The following is a 22,961-nucleotide window of genomic DNA, read 5'->3' as shown; positions in this document are numbered from 1 at the left end:
GCCATCAAGATGTACATGCTGCCTGAATCATCCTCGGGCTACATCTGGAACCTCGAGGTCTATATGGGGGTGCAGCGTACCCTCAAGAACACCGTATTGGCCCTTGTGGAACTGTTGAAGGACCAGGGCTATAAGTTCTTCATGGACAACTATTACAATTCTGTAGCCCTGTGCGAACGACTCTTCACTGCAGGATTTTACGTGTGTGGGACCCTACAGCTGCCGAGTGCCATGCCAGCTGTAGGCCATTGCAAGGACTAAGAGCCTGCCCGAGAGGGACATGGTGTACAGGCTCAAGGACAATGTGCTAGTCCTGCTGTGGAGGGACAAGCGCATTGTGAACATGGTGTCCACCTTCCACACTCCGGACACCATTCCGAAGAGGGTTTGAGGAAAGGTGCGGGGTAATGACGGGTGGACAACATACATGGAGAAGGTCATTCACAAGCCTGTCGTTATGGAGGAGTACAACAGGTACATGGGTGGGCAGGATCATTTCGATCAGATGATGCAGTACTTCCCCATCCAATGCTGAACTCTCAACGAAGAAGATCACATTCTACTTCGTCCAAATGACACTGTTCAACGCGTTTACCTTGTATAAGTACAGACGTACAAGTAACTCTCCTTCATCTGCATTTCCACGAAGAGGACTGGCCCACGTCTGGTCACACACTCCCCCATGCCGCAAACCTACTTGCCCGGTGGCCAGCACCAGCAACACCTGGCACCCAGCAAGCATGACCACCAGTGCCATGATGTGCCCAGCCACCACCAGCACCAGCACAGCTGCAGGACGCCCCACACCAGCCCACCAGCAGCAGGGCCACCATGGGTGCCACCATCACCACCAGCACCACCTGCAGGAGGCCCATCAGGGGTGCCAGCACCGCCACCACGTCCAGTTGCTTGTCCGTCAGAAGAACCCGTGCCTGGGCCTGCAGCTTCTGCACGACAGGATCACAGAGCATGAGAGTATCCATGCAAGCATTGCTGGGTGATTGACGACGATGTGAGGTTGGATCGCACTCTGGGCCACCACTGGGCGAGGATCCCCAACAAGAAAAGGCTCAGGTGTACCTTGTGCTTCAAGTTGGGGATGAGGAAGGACACAAGGAACATGTGTCCTGCATGTGATGTACTGCTATGCACGGGTGATCGTTTCGACCGATACCATACCAAGTGATACCTTCAGTAGTGGAGCGCACACACACACACACACACACACACACACAGTACAAAACTCCTCACCTCCCACCTGATCTGGTCCTGCAGGAAGATCATCGCCACTGGAGAAGTACATGATATTCTTTTTTTTATTATTTATCTGTTTGCCTCTATTTATATCAGTATATTTACATATGCATATATATTGTTATTTACCTCAACACAAAAATGACAGGGAAATAAGTACAGCTTCAGTTTGAGTTGCTAGCAACAGGTTTAGTGTTCGTGTGTGGTTTCTGAGAGGACTAAAAGCAAAACAGAAGTAATTATATAAAATAGTTATTGATATAAAACCAAAGAAAGCGTAGCTAGCAAGCATAAAAGTGTTAGTGCGCTACAAGAAAATAACATAAATGAGTGCGGCTGACGGTGGGTCAGCGCGCGGGAAAGTACACCGTAGTTTTTTGCATTTTTCTTGAAAACTATGAGGCCTAGGATCACCGTTCTTTACTGAAAACCAAAGAAAGAGTAGCTTGCAAGCATAAAAGTGTTAGCACGCTACAGGGAAATAACGTAAATGAGTGCAGCTGACGGTGGGTCAGCATGCGGGAAAGTACACCGTAGTTTTTTGCGTTTTTCTCGAAAACTATGAGGCCTAGGATCACCATTCTTTACTGAAATGAAAGGGAATGAAATTCTGCATAGGATGATGAAATAAAAACATAACAGTGCTGAGAAAAGTTCTTTGCAAAAGCTCCCAGAATTAAAAAGTTGTCTGTCGAAAATGGGTTTTACTTTTTCGCTTATTACCCGAAAACCATACCTCGTATGAAACTGGGACCTGACCCATTCGAAAGCTAATAAAATCCTCTTTCCATTGATTGTATGACATGTAGAGATTCATCAGTAAACATTCGACTTATGATATTGGGAAGTGAAATCTATGATCCCAAATGTTTATTCCAAGGGCTCTAACATATGTATAGTGTGTTTTTTTTGTGTTAGTCTTTGCTTATCATGTAGAAGAAACATCGACGAATAGGAGTATGTGGGTTTTGTGGCAAAATACATATGTTTGGATGGTGAAAATAAGCCGAGAATACACCTTTTTGGAGCACATGGCAGCCGGGGGGGAGGGGAGAAAATCCCACGTGTCATATCCCAGAAAACTTAATAACTTATCCGCACGCGAAAGGGTTAACAGAAATCTTGCAGATAACATTATTAAATTCATCAGTGTATCTGACAGAGTAACACTGATTATAAATAAACTATGCAAAAATATACCCTGAAAGTACAAGAATATGCACCAACTTCTCAAAGCTCAGATGAAGAAACAGAAACATTCTATGATGACATCTCGCTGGTTATGGAAGAAGGAAAGACCACATATACTATACTCATGGGAGACTTCAATGCAAAAGTTGGAGTATCAAAAAATGGATAAGCATATATGGGAAAATTTGGAGTGGGAGAAAGGATTGGAAGAGGAGAAATGGTAGTAAATGTTGCTGAAATGTATAACATGAGAATAATGAATACATGCATTCAAAAAAGAACAGGGAGAAAGTGGACCTGAAGAAGCTCAAATGGAGAAACAAAGAATGAAATCGATTTCATTATAGCAGGTAAGAATAACACGATCACAAATGTCACAGTTATCAACAAAGTAAATATAGGAAGCAAACATAGAATGTTGGGTTGCAAACCCATATTCAGTTTCAAAGTGAAAGAATGAAAAATGATTAAAGATAAAAAGATATGCCCAATAAAAGGAAACGAAAACAAAGGAGCCATTCAGTTGGAAATAATGAACAGATTTCAGGCTCTAAGTAATGCTGAATGTGACACTGATGAACTGAATGACAGACTAACAAAAGCGCTAAGAGAATCAGTGGAAGTAGTAGGAAAACCCAATACAACCAAAACTAAGATTTATTCAGGAAAGACACTCGAGCTTATGAGAAAAAGAAAGGAAATGAAAGTAAAAACAAAGATGAAAGTAGAATTAGCGGAATTAAATAAGCTTATCAACAAGAAACACAGAGAAGAAACAAGAAAGAGAAACATGGATCAGATCAAAGAAACCATCAAAAAAGAAAAAGAGTCTAAAACATGTCAGAAGTAAAGTGACACTAGGAAAGCAACAAATTACATCACTGAAAGACAAAAACGGTGACTTCATTAAATGCAGAGATAAGATGTTGAAGAGAGTTGAAGAATTTTACAAAGAACTGTATGCATCAAAGACAGTATTACCAGTAGCTAACTTTTCGATTGACACAAGCGAAATACATGAGGTAACACCAGACGATGTAACTATTTCTCTAAAAAATGTGAAGGGAGGGAAGGCTCCCGAAGAAGATGGAATAGTAGCAGATTTACTACTGGATGCAGGAGTAGAAGTACAAATCAGGCTTGCTTACTTATTTACTCTATGTATAAAAAAGAAGAAAATTCCCAAAACATGGTGTAATGCAATAGTTATTTCACTTTACAGAAAAGGTGACTCAAAAGATCTTAGTAACTATTGACCCATTACCGTATTATCAGTCATTTACAAACTCTTCACTAAAGTCCTCACGAACAGAATAACTACACATTTGGAGGAAAACCAACCTCGTGAACATGCGGGATTCTGAAGCGGGTATTCGACTACTGATCACCTACACACAATGAATCAGCTAATTGAGAAAACTACAGAATATACAGTAATAACCACTGTGCTTAGGTATTGTTGATTACGAAAAGGCTTTCGACTCAGTGGAGCACATAGCAATCATAAATTCATTGCAACGACAAGGAATGAATGAGAACATGGTAAAACTGCTCAAAAACATATATAAAGAGGGAACTGCTACAGTTGAATTACATAAGGACTTGGAAAAATTAAGACTGAGAAAGGCTAAACGACCCAAACAGAGAAAGTCTCAAAGTAGGACTAAAAATGAACCAGAGTAAAACATTTTTAATCCACAAACACGAAAGCCCGTCATCAGAATAAGTGAAGAAATTTTTGAAGAAGTCGAGGAGTACAATTACGTGGGGCAAATAATAAAATAAAAGAAAGATCATGATAGCGAAACAAAAAGACGCATTACAATTGGATGGAAAGCTTTCGTAAACATAGAGTCATTATGAAAAGTAGCTTGCCAGTTTATATGAAACGAAACGTATATAACGATTGTATAATTCCAGCTATGACGTATGGTTATGAGACCTGGCAACTAACAAAATCGATGGAAAATAAATTTATCCGTTCTCAGGGAGCAATGGAAAGGTCAGTGTAAAACACCAACTTGGGTGAGAGAGCAAAGTCAAAGAAATTATAGAAGTTATAAAAGAATTAAAATGGAGGTGGGCAGGACATGTAGCATGAATAAGGGATAACCGATGAAGCAAGATAGGTAGACAGATAGACAGATATATAGACAGATTGATAGATACTATGTGGTCTCCCAATATGCGAGAATATGGACGATAAAATGCGACGCATATTAGAAATTTCGCATTTTAGAAACCATTGAATCAATGGAAATAACGGATATTGTGCACGCCTCACCCTGTCTTTGTCATTAACAGTACTTCCGCATTACTGTCATCTTAAGAAAGACTTTTGTTCTTAGAATGATAATAGAACTGTGAATATAGTGTGCAAGGTAGCATTCCATTTGTATACTTGCAGGATTAGCAACCTTACTGCACCCGTCCACTTGCTGGCCTTCGTAGGTCTTGATGGTTCATAAAATCTGCTCCTTGTTCTTGAGAATATTCTTCACTGTTGATTCGCCTAAGCCAAGTGAATTCACGTCCAATCTTTGAGTTCCTTTACCTTGCTTATTCAACTCAATAACCTTCATTTTCAGCTCCAAGGTAATCCTCTTATTCTTGGAATGAAGCGGTGGGTCCATGATGTAACAGGTGAGCAAGAACAGGTTTTGTACTATGCTAAAAAACACCAAAATATCCGAGCACATATCGGGTAGACACAGACTCAGAGTCCTGAGACTGAGAGACGCCTTGAGGGAGGGAAAGGGCAGGAAACCTATCAGCATCTGGTGGCGGCATTGGATACTGCCATATTGTGCGAGAACACAACATTTTTCGTGTGTTCAGACAACAGATTAGCATTTTGAAATCACATTTTGCATATTAAAACATTTATTTCCTGAGTCGTTCGCATATTCGGTGTTGCGCATATTGTGATCCCGCATATTAGGAGACCCAACTACAGATAGATAGATAGATGTGTGTGTGTGTGTGTGTGTGTGTGCATTCGTACATGTGTGTATGCACGTGTGTGAGCGAGTCTAAAGTCACAGTTAATGGCCACAATCATTAGCATCTATATACGAGCCATCAAACCTTTAATGAATAAATCAGTATTAACGCAACACCTCTCTTCACGCACCGATTCCATCATTTATTAGAACCATTAATTGTACCTGATCCTTTAAATACCAAAATTGCAGTCTCTCTCTCTCTCTCTCTCTCTCTCTCTCTCTCTCTCTCTCTCTCTCAGCTGACGTCTGACCTCCGTACAGTACAGTGCTCCTATCAGGAAATCATCAGTGAGACAACCCAGGCTGGCAGGCGGCTTTTCTGCGGACAGTCAGCCTTTCCATAAACAAGTTTAGTAAAATGACAGACACTGCAACATGTGAGGGTGCTGTAGCCCTCTCGTAGGTGGTGGAAATTAGTGTAAACCAAGACGTGATCGCAAGCACTGATGGTGAGAGGGAGGTTCACGCTGGTGAAGAACAGGTGAACAAAGAGGAACACTAAGGAACACCCAAGGAAGAAGTAAAGATAGAAAGGGAGGAGGAGCAGGAAAGGACATCACACACACACACACACACACACACACACACACACACACACACACACACACACACACACACACACACACACACACATACATTAAGGAAAAAATGTTGCGGACTGACAACTCGGACACGAACGTAAATCTTTCAAGCCAGTAATGAAGGAAGGAACACACCGATCGTACAAAACCGTTAGTAGTCACGATGAAGCGAACTATTTAGCAACTACTGGAGATACCACTACAGGTTCCCGAGGCAGATGATGGGAAAATGACCAAAATCATTATATTCTGTTACCCATGGTATCTAGGCCCTGAATGTAGTAAAACATGATGATTGGAGAAATCGACTGCCTCAGGAAGAATACTAGGTGGTACAGGAAAGTTTTTCTGCATCTCATTGACATGACGGTGCTGAAGTACAAGATGAAGGTAAAGCCACCCAAGTACTTCTCCCTGAGGTTGTTCGCCAGGGCTTGTGTTCAGCAGCTGCTTGAGAGGTATGGTAGGGTGAAATCAACAGCTCTAAGGTGCCATTCTGTTAGACTTCCTGACAGACTTGAGCGAGGGCATACATGGATTGGCACAGACGGGTGCAAATGCCTGCCACAACGAAGAGGAAGGCTGCGATCTGCAGGTGCCAGGTGTGTGCACATACCACCAGATGCACACCTGGGTACAAAAGCACCTCTTGGCAGTGCGCCGAATGCCAGGTTCCCCTCTGCGTAGCATGCTTCTTTGATTACCACAGCCTGAAGCAGTTCTAAAACAGTGAAAGTGGAAATGTAAATAATGTGTAAATACCAAGTGAAAGCAATGGATGTAAATATAACTGAACAATGAAATATAGTTTTGTAAGTTACTGCAAGTGACAGTGCATAACATAGTGTAAATAAAATAGAAGTGTAAATATTGAAAATACAATAGAAAATGTAAATAGAAATAGAAATAATTAGTAATATAAGATTATGAGTACAATACTTGAAGTAATGACAGTGAAAGTGAAACCTTGGCTCTCTACATACTTTACTGAACGAGAAAGTGAATGCCTGGAGTGAAAATAAACTACTATTACTAAAGGAAACTTATGGATAAATACTATAGATATATATATGTGTAATAAAGTAATAGGAATATAAAGCGTGAGTGTGTTTATGAATAATAAATGACAGAATACCAGCAAGGAACGAGCACAGGTGGGAAGCTCGTACGTGCTCGTAGTTTACATTGCTTTCACAGTGTTTTTTTTTTTTTAGTATGGATTCCGAACTACTTGAAAATCATAGAATAGTGTTTCTAGTGGTAATATTAGGCTGTGGTAATCATATTACAGGGTGTCGGGAAATGTAAAGTGGAGACATGGTTACCCAACTTCAGAAGTCTCCACAAGTCCTATGGTTGTTGCCGAAGGCTCAACAAACATCCCAGGAGAAAGCTGAAGGTAAGTGCCATATGCCTATGTAATTATAATATTCTAGGACTAGTAACTGATTTTTGACAAATATTTTTAAAAAGTCAGTCGGAGCGCGAATATCCCCGCGGGACAAGCAAGGAGCGGCTAAAACATCCCCGCAGTGTAGGGGTTAATATAGACAAAAAAACTAACAAAGGTTTCTGTCTTGGCTATCTTTTATCAGTGGTATGCCGGGGGTAAGGATGTTTACAACCTTGAGTGAATTACATTGAGGTGGAATAGATAAATATATGTAACTTAGGTAATTTGAAATGTAAACTATGGTGAATTTAACTGAACTGGAATCAATAATTTTTTTCTTGCAAATGAATTAGAATTTGATAACTTAACCTGCCCCGTCCCGGAGACGTGAATTCACGTCCTCACATGATGTGCACTTATATCCCGGACACGTAAATTAACGCGGCAACATTGCAAGGACATTGCAAGGTCCCTAATTTGCACAATTTTCAATTTTCGCGAGTGATTTTTGGCACGTATACACTGGACACCTTCCTCTACAAGATGCCAGGCAGGGACAATGCCTTACCCAGCATGACCTCTTCCCCCCCCCTGCATGACCTTTTCTCAGCAATTCACCTGTTATCAGTGACACTGGCCAGTAAAGCATTGTCATGCCACGGTATGAAATTCAGGGCCAGAGTGATTCCCCAATCGATGACAATGTGGAGGACAAACAGAGGAAAAAACAGTCGGAAATAATGATCAGGTAATGTGACAAAAAAAGGTCAGGAATGGTGATGAGTTAGTGAGTGAAACAATGTTTATAATGCCTATATTACCGTTTGAAAACCAATATACTCTCGTACTACATATAAATTCGTACCAAATAAATAAATAAATACCGTTTATGAGTGGTGTAGAATAGTTATCCTCCCATAGAACTCGTTTTCTTTGCAGCCAGCCTGATAGAAAACTTAGTCAGGTAAGGAGGTATGTGGTAGGTCTCCATATTATAATTGCAAATCATACTAGATAGATAGATAAATAGATAGAGAGACAGATAGAAGCAGGAAGTCAAATGATGAGAAGGTGTTGTGTCTGCGAGAATCAAGCAATGCTAAACATGCTTACACTGAGGAAAGCTGACGACAGCGGCCAGTAAGGAGATGATGCAGTTAGCTGTCAGCAGTCCTCTCGTGAACAAACACCCACGAGGAACACATGTGACACACCCCTGCTATACCAGAATTTAGGAAAGAGAGCTCAGACCTAGATTAGCCACCGAACAGGCTAGACAGAAGGAGACAAGCGACCCTATAGAGAGGTCGAGACGGAGATTAGCTTTAGAACAGAGAGAGAGAGAGAGATAGCGAGACAGGGAGGTAGCTACCCAGGACTTATACTATTATACCTGTTTAATATTTCCAAGACAAATAAAAATAGTCCCATACTATTCTTTACCTCTCCCGTCACTACATGACATCTGGTGGGGAAACTACTACAAGATATAAAAGCCGCTCGACCACAAGTCTAAAATATACGCCTCTACAAGCAAATACAAAGTCGCTGCTTTATGATACAAAGTCTTTATGACATTTGGTAGCAGCGAACGTATACGAACCTTGTCTACGAATCAACATTAAATTCCTACAAAATATCAAGATTGACAACAACCAACAATATCAGCTCCTGCCCCCTCCGTCTCCCAGATCATTACGCTGATGCAGAGGTCAAGAGATCACTCGACGCCTTGCACGTAGCTTAACGACAAACCAGCAAATCTGCGGACATCGTCTCCGAATTAAAAGCAAATTTCTACAAAAAGCAACCGAGACTCTACAAGATTAGCTTCAGTTCAACATTGAATCCTACAAAATACAGCCTACAGTGCGAATAGTCTACAAAGTCTACGGGTCTACGACGAATCAGCGAACTACAACCATCTACAATCAACTACAATTAACAACTCTGCGTCGTCTGTATAATCTTCTACACGCACCTACAAAAAGTGGCAGTCTTCATCCCACAACGAGTAAATCACAAGAAAAAAGGACCAAGAATACATCAAGAAAGAAAGAAAACATACAAACAAACAAACAAACGAAGAGTGAGAGACGACTCACAACTCATAACCACCAGACCTCACTCACCTCTCTCTGCTACATCCACCAAACCCCCAACGCTTACGCAGGTGTGAAGAGGTCAATGCACGCAGCAAAACACCAAGTCCATATTTACAACTCATCTTACTCACTCGTCTTCACTCAAGTTACTCATCGCTACTCATTCACTCACCACAGCTACCAGTGTGGGAAGTTGAGGTCATCATGCGTGCTTGCTGAACAGACGCCACGTCAGTCAACACACCACCTGCACCACCACTCACACCACGGTAAAAATTAGTGAGTTACATAGTTACTTCATTTATACAATACACAGTGATAGACAATAAGCTTCTGCACAAACATATAAAACGTGCTGTATAGTTACAGTTTAAATACACATACTTACTTCAGTTATCTGCATAACTCAAATACTAAATAATCACCAACAATAAATATTCTACACTGTATATATTCATTCATTTATTATAACATTTATTTACTACCAACGAGTGTTACCATTTATACCTACATAAAATACGTGTTTCATATATACAACTATACATATTATATCTACAAAGTAATAAAGAAAATATACCATCACAGTTACTCAGTGAGCGATTAAAAGAACTGTATTAAACATTTATTAATTAAAGCTACCTAGTGGAAAAATATAAATTAAGTTACAAGGTAAACTAGAGAAAAAAAAAATGGCCAACACAAATGCCGTTAGCAAGAGTGAACATCTTCAACACAATCGTGAAGACAATGATTTCCACACAGTGCTGACACACATATTACCCACGATAGGTACAGGTGAACAACAAGTCAGTGTGTATAGTTAATACTGTATATAGTGTATATATTTTTTATATAAAATAACAAAATATGGGACTATATAATATCATTTTCAGTAATATCTGTGCAATATAAACTAAACTTTAAAAAAGTATCTCAAGGAAATTAGTCAGTAATTATGCAACCATGAACAACATGGAAAAAAGCGTACACAAGCAAAGAGAAACAAACTATGGAAAATCAATACATACAAAAAAAAAAAAAAAAAAAAAAAAAAAAAAAAGGAAAGGAAAGAAAGAAAGAAAAGTAAGAAGGAAAAAAGAGAAATAGAGTAAGATCACATAACAAACAAATGAAAATAAGTGTAAATGTTACTATATATGCCAAAATACCACATAAACTACAAACAAAAAGCAAATTGTGTCTCCACAAACAAGTGGCATGACACATCATCACTATCATCGACCGCAGCATATGTTAGGACTGCAGTTATTACAATTATGTTACTCCATATTATAATTATGTAACTACAAACAATATGTACCAATTTATGTGACAGTTGCATTAACAAGATGTAACTTTTATGTAACTTTAACTACAATTATGTAACTACAAACGATATGTAACAATTATGTAACGACAAACGATTGCATTATGTTACATTAACTACAATTATGTACCTACAAACGATATGTAACAATTATGTAACGACAAACGATTGCATTATGTTACACTTTGCCAATTATGTAACAGTTGCATTAACAAGATGTAACTTTTATGTAACTTTAACAACAATTATGTACCTACAAACGATATGTAACAATTATGTAACGACAAAACAGTTGCATTAACAAGATGTAACTTTTATGTAACTACAATTATAAGGCCAACACAATTATGCATTAACACAATATTTGGTAACAATTCATAAAATGTTACAATTATGTATTACCACAATGTTAGTACAATATTATAAGTCATACAATTATAGCACAATTCTATATTACCAGTATCATCATACAAGTTAGGTGAAATATTAGACATTACTAATGTGATAACTCAAATATGTAATGTATAACCTAGCAGTATTACCATTGCACAATTATATGCGTACGTCTGTTGTACATGCACGTCTTACAAAGTGTTATACAACAATCATTGCATTTATTCAAATATGTATACAACTTATTTAAAATGTAATATTACTGAATAATCACTATTTACTATGAATAATATATGTATACAATATTCATACATTTATGTTACTTTACAATATTATGTATTTCACTTAATTAGCTTATAAGTTCATTATAATGTGTATGTAGTATGTATTAATATGTTATAACTATTAAATGTCGATGGTACGCCATTTTTGCGCGGCTGAGCAATGTGGTAGGTCTCCATATTATAATTGCAAATCATACTAGATAGATAGATAAATAGATAGATAGAGAGACAGATAGAAGCAGGAAGTCAAATGATGAGAAGGTGTTGTGTCTGCGAGAATCGAGCAATGCTAAACATGCTTACACTGAGGAAAGCTGACGACAGCGGCCAGTAAGGAGATGATGCAGTTAGCTGTCAGCAGTCCTCTCGTGAACAAACACCCACGAGGAACACATGTGACACACCCCTGCTATACCAGAATTTAGGAAAGAGAGCTCAGACCTAGATTAGCCACCGAACAGGCTAGACAGAAGGAGACAAGCGACCCTATAGAGAGGTCGAGACGGAGATTAGCTTTAGAACAGAGAGAGAGAGAGAGATAGCGAGACAGGGAGGTAGCTACCCAGGACTTATACTATTATACCTGTTTAATATTTCCAAGACAAATAAAAATAGTCCCATACTATTCTTTACCTCTCCCGTCACTACATGACATCTGGTGGGGAAACTACTACAAGATATAAAAGCCGCTCGACCACAAGTCTAAAATATACGCCTCTACAATTAACTACAAAGTCTTTATGACAGGTACTCATACCTGGATTGAGTATTTTAATCCTCAGGTGAGCGATTTCTCTATGAATTTTCGATGTTTCTGACCAAAAGCGGATGTTTGAGCCAAAAAAAAAAAAAAAGTCTAAGAATGTCAGGACTGGGGCATACCACTGCCCAGAAAACGTCGGGATGGGGCGGGTAAATTTCCCTCTGGAATTGGATTTGACTTGGAGCAAAGAAATCAGAATTGACCCCACATTTGGTATTCTCTTGACAAAAAAAACCTATTTGCCTGTATTTTATCTTGTAGGTTCCCAAGAGATGAAAATTTTCGCAGGAAGTGGATGGAGGCAACACGTAGGAAGGACTTTAATCCTTCAAAATCAGCAGTTCTTTGTTCTCAGCATTTTAAGAAAGAGGAATTTGACAGGACCACTCCGAACTATGTTAAGGGAAGGTGTGATACCAAGTGTGTTTGCTGGTTTTCCATCACATTTACAGAAGAAAACTAAATTTCCCAGGAAAAGCCCACATAAACGGGAGGTACCAGCAGCACAGTCTGTTAAACTGGATTCTGTTAACAGCAGTAGAATTGTTAGTGTTGATACGAGTACTGGTACTTCAGAAAGCACTAGTAATTGTTCCTTTCCTATGGATAGGCCTATTGATGAAGCCTTAAGCTCTCCTGTGGTTCCTCTGTGGGTCCTGAGAAGGCTATATTGAAGAGAAAGTTAGCTGAAATTGAAGAAAAACTTGTAGCTTCCAAGAAAAAAGTTAAAACCTTACTTCAGTCAAAACGAAGGATCTTAGGGAGAAATGCACAATTACAGAATGTTATAGATGACTTGAGAAAAATAATCTACTCACGAACAGTTTGGGTGTACTGGAAGACTGTGCTGGGGGAGTATCTGATCTTTTGAGAAGACAGTTGGAAAAAACAGTGATGTTTCGAGTCAATCCCTCTCCATCGCTGATGAAAACCTAAATTATTAAATAATACTACCATTTGTGATTATTATTGGCCTGCATGACTGATTCATATTTGTCTATAATCACTACAGCAGAATAAGATGTAAAAACAACACGTTGTTAGCGTTTCTTATAAGGAATATTAATGATTATCTGTGGAGTGAACAAATCAATAACTTTACATTTTCTAAGTATAGTTTGGTGCCTGGTGAGTTTTTCAGGGATCTGTATCATTGACAAGGAATGTCTTTATATATACCTTGCATATCATATAATATTTCTCCAGATGTGTGTGTGGTGAACACCAGAAAACAGTTATATGTAATACATCTCCTTGCTAAACTGCAATGTTTTGAGTCAATCTCCCCCACCCCTCCCGGGCCACTAAGTCTCGCCCACCGGCTTCACTCACGCGGATAGAGGAAGACCGACATTCCGTCTCCTCCCTATTATACCTCCATGATACAAGCTGGACTCGCTCCTGTGAAAGTCTCAGTGGGTTGCTAGTTAGTCCAATAACCCAAAACTGTAGTGTTATGTGCTGTTTTCCACTATTAATTTTATCTTTCCCTCCATTTCCATAGCCACGGTCGGCCTACCACTGGATTTTGAGAGAGAGAGAGAGAGAGAGAGAGAGAGAGAGAGAGAGAGAGAGAGAGAGAGAGAGAGAGAGTTTGAGCCTTCCTTTGATGCTGCTACCATCAGGAAGTACATTATTTTTTTTCACAGTAGCCAACTTATTATTACTTTGTTTCTGTAATTAATCTTAGGGATAGGGAAGACATTATAGAAAGCCTAATATCCCATGAATATTGCGTGTTGTTGCATCTGAGAGAATCTTGGTGGTGGTGTTAAAAATCCCGCTTATATAAGGTACATCACATTCCCCTGGAGTTGACCCATGAAGTAGCAAGCCATGGGTTTAAAGAGTACAGGAATTACTACAAAGATTACTACAAAGAACGGAACAAGTGAAATATTGGTGGAAAGTGATGACAGTTAAAGTGGAGTTACACGGGCAAAATTGGCTAACACGTACTGTAGCCACTTTTGCGAGTCACTTTCATTTAGATTTACCTCCTGCTCTAATTGAACATTTAATTTATAGTTATAAACAGTTGAAAATTTAATATTTTGCTCATCTGAGTCCTTATCACAGCAACAAACCTCCTAACAAGCTGAATCCGACTGACTTGGTCATTCAGCTCACAAAAACGGCTAACATGTTAGCGATTTTCTGTTCAGTGTGACACTGGCTAAGTCTTAATTACATCATTGTGATGTCACATTCAACGTTTTACTCTGAGTCAGATCAGTCTATCTTTCTCAATGCAAGGAGGACATCAAGTAGAATAGGGGCTACTGAAGCCCACAGCTAACCCTGCCAGTCACCAAGTCTCCTGTAAACTGAGTAAAATTGTTTGAACACAGGATATATATATATATATATATATATATATATATATATATATATATATATATATATATATATAAAGCTGCATTGTTTGTTTGTTTGTGTGTTTGATTGTCCTTCAATCACGCCCAAACCAAGGGCCAGAGACCCCCAGTCCCATATATATTCTGAATCAGGGTGAACCAAGGATGGTTTTAGGGGGGTCAAAATTCATCTCTGGGTCATTTGAGGTCATTGGTAGAGTTCGCCTTTTTCGTCCGGGCAACGCCGGGCACCCCTGCAGCCCAGTTTTTGTATGGAAACTCACATAACCTCAAATTCGGACGTAGGCTATGTGAGGTTGACTTCCGAGGTCATTTGAGGTCCCTGGTTGGAGATCATTTGAGGTCACCGGTAATTCACACTCGAACGACAGGACCCATCATCCCAATTTTTGGCATGGAGACTCACATGACCTCCAGTTAGGACATAGTCTATTGAGGTTAACCTCCGAGGTCATTTGAGATCACAGGTCGGAGGTCATTTGAGGTCACAAGTAATATTAAATACTGTAAGTGCACAAATTCTGTGTGTTAGTCTGCAAAAGCTGAACCTCTTTTAAAGCATAAGCGGTAGATGGTCTTTCTGGGGTATAGAGAAAGATTGAACGACAACAAATAGGATTAGATTTTTCGCCCTTTTGTCCCGGCAACGCCGGGTACCCCAGCTAGTACATAATAAAATGCCCCTTGAAAAAATGTGTTAAGGCAGGGATGTATTGTAGGGCACTGTGACTCTGCATTTTATCAGTTATCAGCACTGAGGAGTTTTTTCTTTGGAGGGGGATCGTAGATTTTTTTTTTTCAGTTTCATAGAGTTTGATCATATTCAATAAACTCTGCTTAGTTGATTATATTATAATAGGGATTTGTTTGTCCCTGTATATACATGCTGCAAATGTTTGGGAAAAGCTAAGAAGTGAAGAACTGGAAAACAGCAGCAGCAGTGTATGTAATGGAGAAAGTTAAAGTGGCGAGATTGCGGAATCGCATATAATGTATATAGTGTGAAAGAGACATAAAAGCTAGATGGCAATTATGAAGCTGATCAATGGCGTTAAGGCTAGAGGGAAAGAGAGATTCAAATGGAGAGAAGGTGTAGAGCAGGGTTAAGAGACCTGTGTATGTATGCCATTAAGCACAAAAGCTGACCAGCTGTTGTTGTTTTTGTTGTTCTTCTTCTTAAGTAACCCTGGTCTGTCGGACCGAGCAATCCCATCAACTGCAGGCAAAGAATCATCCCAATATCTCTCCACCCAGTTAGCAAGGGCACCACAGTAGGCATCACTTTATCCCGTTATTTGGTTACAAAGTTACCACCTATCATTGTAAATGGTTTCCTGGGTTAGAAAAAAAAAGAAAAAAACCTTTGGCTTGTCATTAAGTGAAGAGCACGTAATCTGGAAAGAAAAGCAATATAAGTGACAAAATGATGGGAAAAATAGAAAGGAAGGAGAGGCAGACAGTAATATATATATATATATATATATATATATATATATATATATATATATATATATATATATATATATATATATATATATATATATATATATATATATATATATATATATATATATGTAAAGGTGAAGGGAAATGTATTAGGCAAAGAAGATAAACTACAAACACTGAGACTGGAAATATACCTGAGATGCCATTCTCACTGTCTCGTCGAACCAGTATGACAGCATACCACTCTGGACTATCTTGTTAATTACTTCATCGATCCTGGGCTTCAGCGGTGAAAAACTTTGTAAACCCACAGCTAAACTGAAGGGCCACGCACATTCCTGTGTACACATGGTCAGTGATGCGTCAGTCAAGTTCTGAATATGACCTTCAAGAAATATAAATTAAGTGTTAGTCATTATTTTACACCAGCCCTTAATATTATGACAGTCACACTGTAATTGTATTTCGGTTATCAGTTTCCTGTGAGGCATACAGACACTATAAGATGATACGAAGAAAAAATGTAGTGTCAACAGATCCTTGAGTGAAACTGATCCCATCATATGTCTCTGTTGAAAAGATCATAACAGAATTATCCTATCACTGGACAAAGGATGAAGATGGTGTAGCACATTAAGTGTTTCAACTCAGTCATTCCATCCAGCCGTTTCGTTATTTGTTGATTATTTTCATTCCACGTTCGATGTTGTATCAATGATGTGTGCTGTCTTTTGACGTATGGTTTGAGTCTATGCGACAGACCCATAGAGGGTTGTATTCTGAAGAGGAAATGCTACAATGCCTAATGCAGTAATGTAAATATATATAAACACACACACACACACACATATATATATATATATATATATATATATATAGATATATATATATATATATATATATATATCATCATCAGCCGTTTGAGTACCCACTGCAGGACCGGCCGATCCCGACCGAAGTCGGGGCGATACAGCTAATGTATCTCTACCAAGTGGCTAGGCTGTCTGGTAGAGACTGTATGTAGGGCGAGAAGTGCTTGTAAGTTTAATTGTGGTGTTGGAGTGCCTTTGGATGTGTGTGCAGTCTGTGAACCAAGTGTAATTGGCCCGTGCAAGCTGACTGGGTGCAAGCATACTTTATAGTAAGCGACACTGGTTCAACCACAGCACCCCTTATGTCTGCCAAAGTAGTACGGGGCTGGGTGAACACTCCCAAAATTTTTTACCCTGGCGGGGCATGAACCCTGGTTCATCCGTGTATGAAAACACACACTTTAAGACTGTACCACACAGGCTCCATATATATATATATATATATATATATATAAACTTCACTTCATCCAGTTTTGATAACTCACTGTATAATCTAAATTGTCAAAATATTACCAAATATATCTGTGTAGTCTATCACTCCCCCAATGTTTCTTCAAAACCCAGTTTATTTGATTCCATATCCACACAGTTGAGTAACCTTAACCTTGCCCATAGCACCGAAATTACCATTTTGGGTGATTTTAACATAAATAATGTTTAATGGTTATTGCATTCTGCCAGGAGTGATGACGCTGGTCTACAGTGCAAGCTGTTTGCAGAATCGTTTAATCTCACCCAGCTGGTAAAGCAACCAACCAGAATACCTGATAATCCTGACCATAATGCCGATCTCTTGGATTTATTCTTGACAAATAATCCAGATCAATACAGGATAGAGATATTGTCACCACTTGGATCCTCTGACCAAAATCTCATCAAAGCCTCGTTAGTTGACCCCCCCCCCCACACCTCCCCATTCTGAACCTGTCAAGGTGACCAAATGGCACTTTGATAGGGCAAACTGGGATGGATTTAGAAATTATCTTGCTGACATTCCATGGCAGTCTTTCTTCTCTAGTGATCTCAATTCTACCCAATCCCACATTTGCGACTTAATACTAGGTGGTATGGATTTATTAATACCAAGTCAACAGTTCACTAAAAGATCGAACTCTCCAAAATGGTTTGATGGCAACTGTGCCAGAGCAACAGCCCAAAAGTCATTAGCATATAACTCTTACTTAAAATCAGAAACATCTGAATCACTTTCTCAGTTTAAAATTGCTAGAAATCATGCAAAAGCTGTAATAAATCTAGCTAAATCAAACTTTCTTCAAAAGCAAGCATCAAAACTACTTTACAACCATAATGACAATAGAATATTCTGGCCAACTCTTAATTCTTTAAATAATAACTTTAATAAATCATTATGCATTCCCCCACTAAAATCTTCAGATGGCAACATTACAAATGACCCACATGCGAAAGCAGATAATTTTGCCAGTACATTTGCCATAAATTCTACCATAAACGATGCCAGCCGGAACATCCCAGTACTAGAACTTGACTCTCCCGAAACAGCTTCACTTGAAATGCAGACAAGATACGTAAAATCCATCCCACCAACAAAGCTCCAGGCCCAGATGGAATTCCGCCAATTGTTTTGAAAAAGTGTTCCCCTGAACTTGCCTCTGTTCTAGCTAAATTATTCAGACTATGCATACGTACTTCTTCATTCCCAGATTCATGGAAAGAAGCCAATATCCACCCAGTTCCGAAGAAAGGAAGTTCCTCTGACCCCTCTGATTACAGACCAATAGCAATCACATCTTCTCTTGGTAAGGTATTTGAAATTTTAATTAATAAGCACATTGTTAAACATCTTGAATCCAACAACTTAATTACTGATAGACAATATGGTTTTCGCCACGAATGATCCACTATTGACATACTCAATCTCCTAACTCATACCATCCATCAATCAATTGACCTACATGGAGAAACTCATGCAGTAGCCCTTGATATTTCTATAGCTTTCGATAGAGTATGGCACCGTTCCTTGCTGTCCAAACTCCCTTGCTATGGACTAACGTCTTTTGTTCCTTTGATCTCCTCATATCTCAGTGACAGGACAATAGGAGTAAAAGTAGATGAAGTATATTCCAATTTCCACTCAGTTAACGCCGGCGTGCCGCAGGGATCAGTTCTGGCAGTTCTGGCCCCAACCCTGTTCCAGGTTCATATTAATGAGTGCTTATCTGTCACCCACAATCCCATCCACTCATATGCAGATGACTCAACACTACATAGTTCATTCACACTCAGACACCCATTTACAAAGTCTAATACCTCTACCTATCAACTCAGTACAGCTATCTCCACAAATCAAGACCTATCTACGATCAGTGAATGGGAACAAAACAACGTTGTCTCATTTAATGCTAGTAAAACTAAATATATACAATTTACTAGTAGACAGATATTGCCAGATTTGTATATTACCTTCAGTATTACTAATAATCCCCTCTCCAAAAGTATTGAAATTCTCAGCGTCTCACTTAACAATGCCCTCAGCTGGACCTCTCATGTTAGATCACTTGCTAAAACCACCTCAAAGAAACTTGGATTAATCTACAGAGTCTGTAACTTCTTCTCTGACAAGCAGTTAGATATAATTTATAAGAGTCATGTGCTTTCTATGCTTGAATATTGCTCACCCTTGTGGAATGGATGTGGAGAGGTTGCATTAAAACAACTAGACAAAATTCAGAACAAGGCTGTTAGAATTATTAACAACCCTGCAATTACAAATGAACTACCTCTCCTACAAGTAAGAAGGAATGTTGCCTTCCTTACATTATTTTACAGATATTTTTATGGCAAATGCTCAGACGAAGTTGCGTCCATGGTGCCACCTCTCCATGCCTTCTCTCGTGCTACACGGGCATCTGGTAATGCTCATGACTGAACTGTCACTCAGCCATATTGCAGAACTGCTGCCTTTCAGAATTCTTTCATTCTCCGTACTGCATCTCTTTGGAACTTGCATCCCCAGAGTTGTTTTCCTCCAAACTTCAACCTACAGCTGATCAAGTCTAACTGTTACAGATATTTTATGAATAGAGGACACCAGTAATCTGGTGTATGGATTTTTGTTTTCATTATTTGTTTTTCCTTTCTCTGTTATGTTATTAACCCTTTAACCGCGGGTATTGTTTTGGTCTGACTGTCCTCTCCCGCGGGGGTTTCAGCCAAATGTAAACAAACCTTTAAACCTTAATAACTCTGCACAGAATAAAGCTAGAGAAAAAAATAAGGTACCATTAGAAAGTACTAACCTTCAGCTTTCCATTGATGTAGGTTTCATGACTTTGTTGACTTTCACAGGACGGGCAGTGCCGTTCGAAGTGAGGGGTGTAAAATCACTATTTTTCGCTCACACATCATTACCTTCGCTCATACACCATTACCAAATGCCAACCTCATTCTGATAATAATACTATAAACATATATGAACACTGCACATACGATAAACACCCACTCTGTGTTCATTTAGGCAGGTAAAAGGCACTGTAATTACCTGCACTTCACTGCCACATCAGCGGTGTTGTAATCACTATTTTTCGCTCACACACCATTACCAAATGCCAACCTCATTCTGATAATAATACTATAAACATATATGAACACTGCACATACGATAAACACCCACTCTGTGTTCACTGAGGCAGGTAAAAGGCACTGTAATTGCCTGCACTTCACTGCCACATCAACATGTGTTGTCACTCACACAGCTGGACAGATACTGATGCGCGCTTGGTCAGGGGTGGGGTGGGGGGCCCAGGGGGTGGGAGGTGGGGCCCCAAGGGGGGGAAGAGGGAGGTGGAGGTCGGCTGGAGTGAAAGAACTTAATAGCTACTCTCCCTTGAAACAATTGGCGCACGGAAAAAACGCGGGGTATTCAAAATATTCACAAACATTCGAGAATGACACCCGCGGTTTGGTCCAGTTTTTGCAACGTCATTCTGGAATGACACCCGTGGTTAAAGGGTTAATATATATATATATATATATATATATATATATATATATATATATATATGATAGATAGATATGTATGTATATCTATCTATCTATCTATCTATATATATATATAATATATATCTGTCTATCTATCCAACTATCTATCTATCTATATATATATATATATATATATATATATATATATACCTTTCACTTCATTAGTGAAACTTTTTGCACCCGATCCGGTGCGAACCCCCGTCCTACTAGATGGCATGCGAAAGCATTACCACTATGCCTTTTGTGTGTGTGTGTGTGTGTGTGTGTGAAGGCTGGTTGGAACAGTTGTATGGACGAGGCGACCGCTACTACTACCACATTTGTAGATATTACATTACCAAAACTTCGTAAAAAGTTTGATGCATGCACAATTTGTAGCAATGCAAGTCTTACATAGTGCTGGTAATTTTGTGTGAATGTCGTGTGTACTTTGTCAGATAAATCACCATCTTCAATAGCAACATTTTGATCGTATTTACTTTAGATGACAACTGAAAAATAAACTGACTGTATCTTATTCCTGCCAACCGAAAGGTTACCAATGTGACTGTATGTAAGGTAATCTAGTGCGTGTGTCAGAGAGAGAGAGAAAGAGAGAGAGATTATCCACGTTTAATACTCGTATAATCAAGCACGTATGCACATAAGCATGAAGTTATATAGGGCTATTAGGATATGAGGGATTGGCCCTAAGAAAATGTTGACTGGAGGATGCATAAATATATAGTCTGGTAAGGCCATGCTCATCCATCCATAAGCTGGGTAAGTGCCTATTTGACGACAAAAGGAAAACAAATTCCGCTATCAGTCTAAAGCAGCGTTTCTCAACCGGGGTTCCCCGGAACCCTAGGGTTCCATGAGAGGTCGCTAGGGGTTCTGAGAAAAATAGTGATAAATAGGCTAATCATATATAAATGCATTTTTTTTAAAACAGTTTTGTGTTTAATTTCATATTCGTAATTTTACAATACACTTACGGCATATTCTTGGGTATTATCTTAACCCATCACGTCCTGAGCTATTTCGCACCTCTGACACCCCCCAAATCCAAGGTATTTTCAAATTTTTTTTTTTGCTAAAACCTCCGCTTTTGGTGAGAAACATCAAAAATTCATAGAGAAATTGCTCACCTGAGGTTTAAAATACTTAATCCAGGTAGCAGTACCTCCTTACCTTACTGGGTTTTCTAACAGGCTGGCACCAAAGAAAACGAGTTCTATGGGAGAGTAACTATTTCACACCACTCATAAATGGTATTTATTTATTTACTTGATACGAATTTATATGTAGTACGAGAGTATATTGGTTTTCAAACAGTAATATAGGCATTATAAGCATTGTTTCACTCACTAACTCATCACCATACCTGACCTTTTTTTGCCACATTATCTGATCATCATTTCCGACTGTTTCTTTCTCTAATGCTATGTAAACTTTGTCCTCCACATTGTCATCGATTGGGGAATCACTCTGGCCCTGAATGTCTTTATTGGCCAGGTCATTGGTAACAGGTGAATTGCCGAGACAATGGCGTGCAGGGAGGGGGGGAAGTTATGCAGCGTAAGGCATTGCACCTGCTTGGCATCTTGTAGAGGAATAAAGGAAGGTGTCCCGTGTATACGTACGAAAAATCAAGCATGAAAATTGAAAATTGTGCAAATTATGAACCTTGCAATTGCGCAACATACCAATACGTCGTCAGGACTGGCAAATGCAAAATGTTGCAACGTACCCATACATCGATGGGATGCCTCGGGTTAAAGTCTTAAGCTATTATATCATTTAAAAGTATAATAATTATAGGGAATGTACTTAGCGATGTCTTTACGGTGCCAGTGTGAAACCGCCTTTAGTGGTCAGTATACAGGAGCTATACGTAACAGATTCGTGTATCATCAAGTGACTCACTCGAGTACAGGACACATGCACGGTCTCCATCAGTCCCGTAT

The sequence above is a fragment of the Coenobita brevimanus genome, chromosome 40 (genome assembly GCF_032717465.1).
Source record: "Coenobita brevimanus isolate Jiangsu-jjx chromosome 40, ASM3271746v2, whole genome shotgun sequence".
Taxonomy (NCBI): domain Eukaryota; kingdom Metazoa; phylum Arthropoda; class Malacostraca; order Decapoda; family Coenobitidae; genus Coenobita; species Coenobita brevimanus.
The sequence above is the reverse complement of the archived record's forward strand: the minus strand, read 5'-3'. Positions refer to the sequence as shown.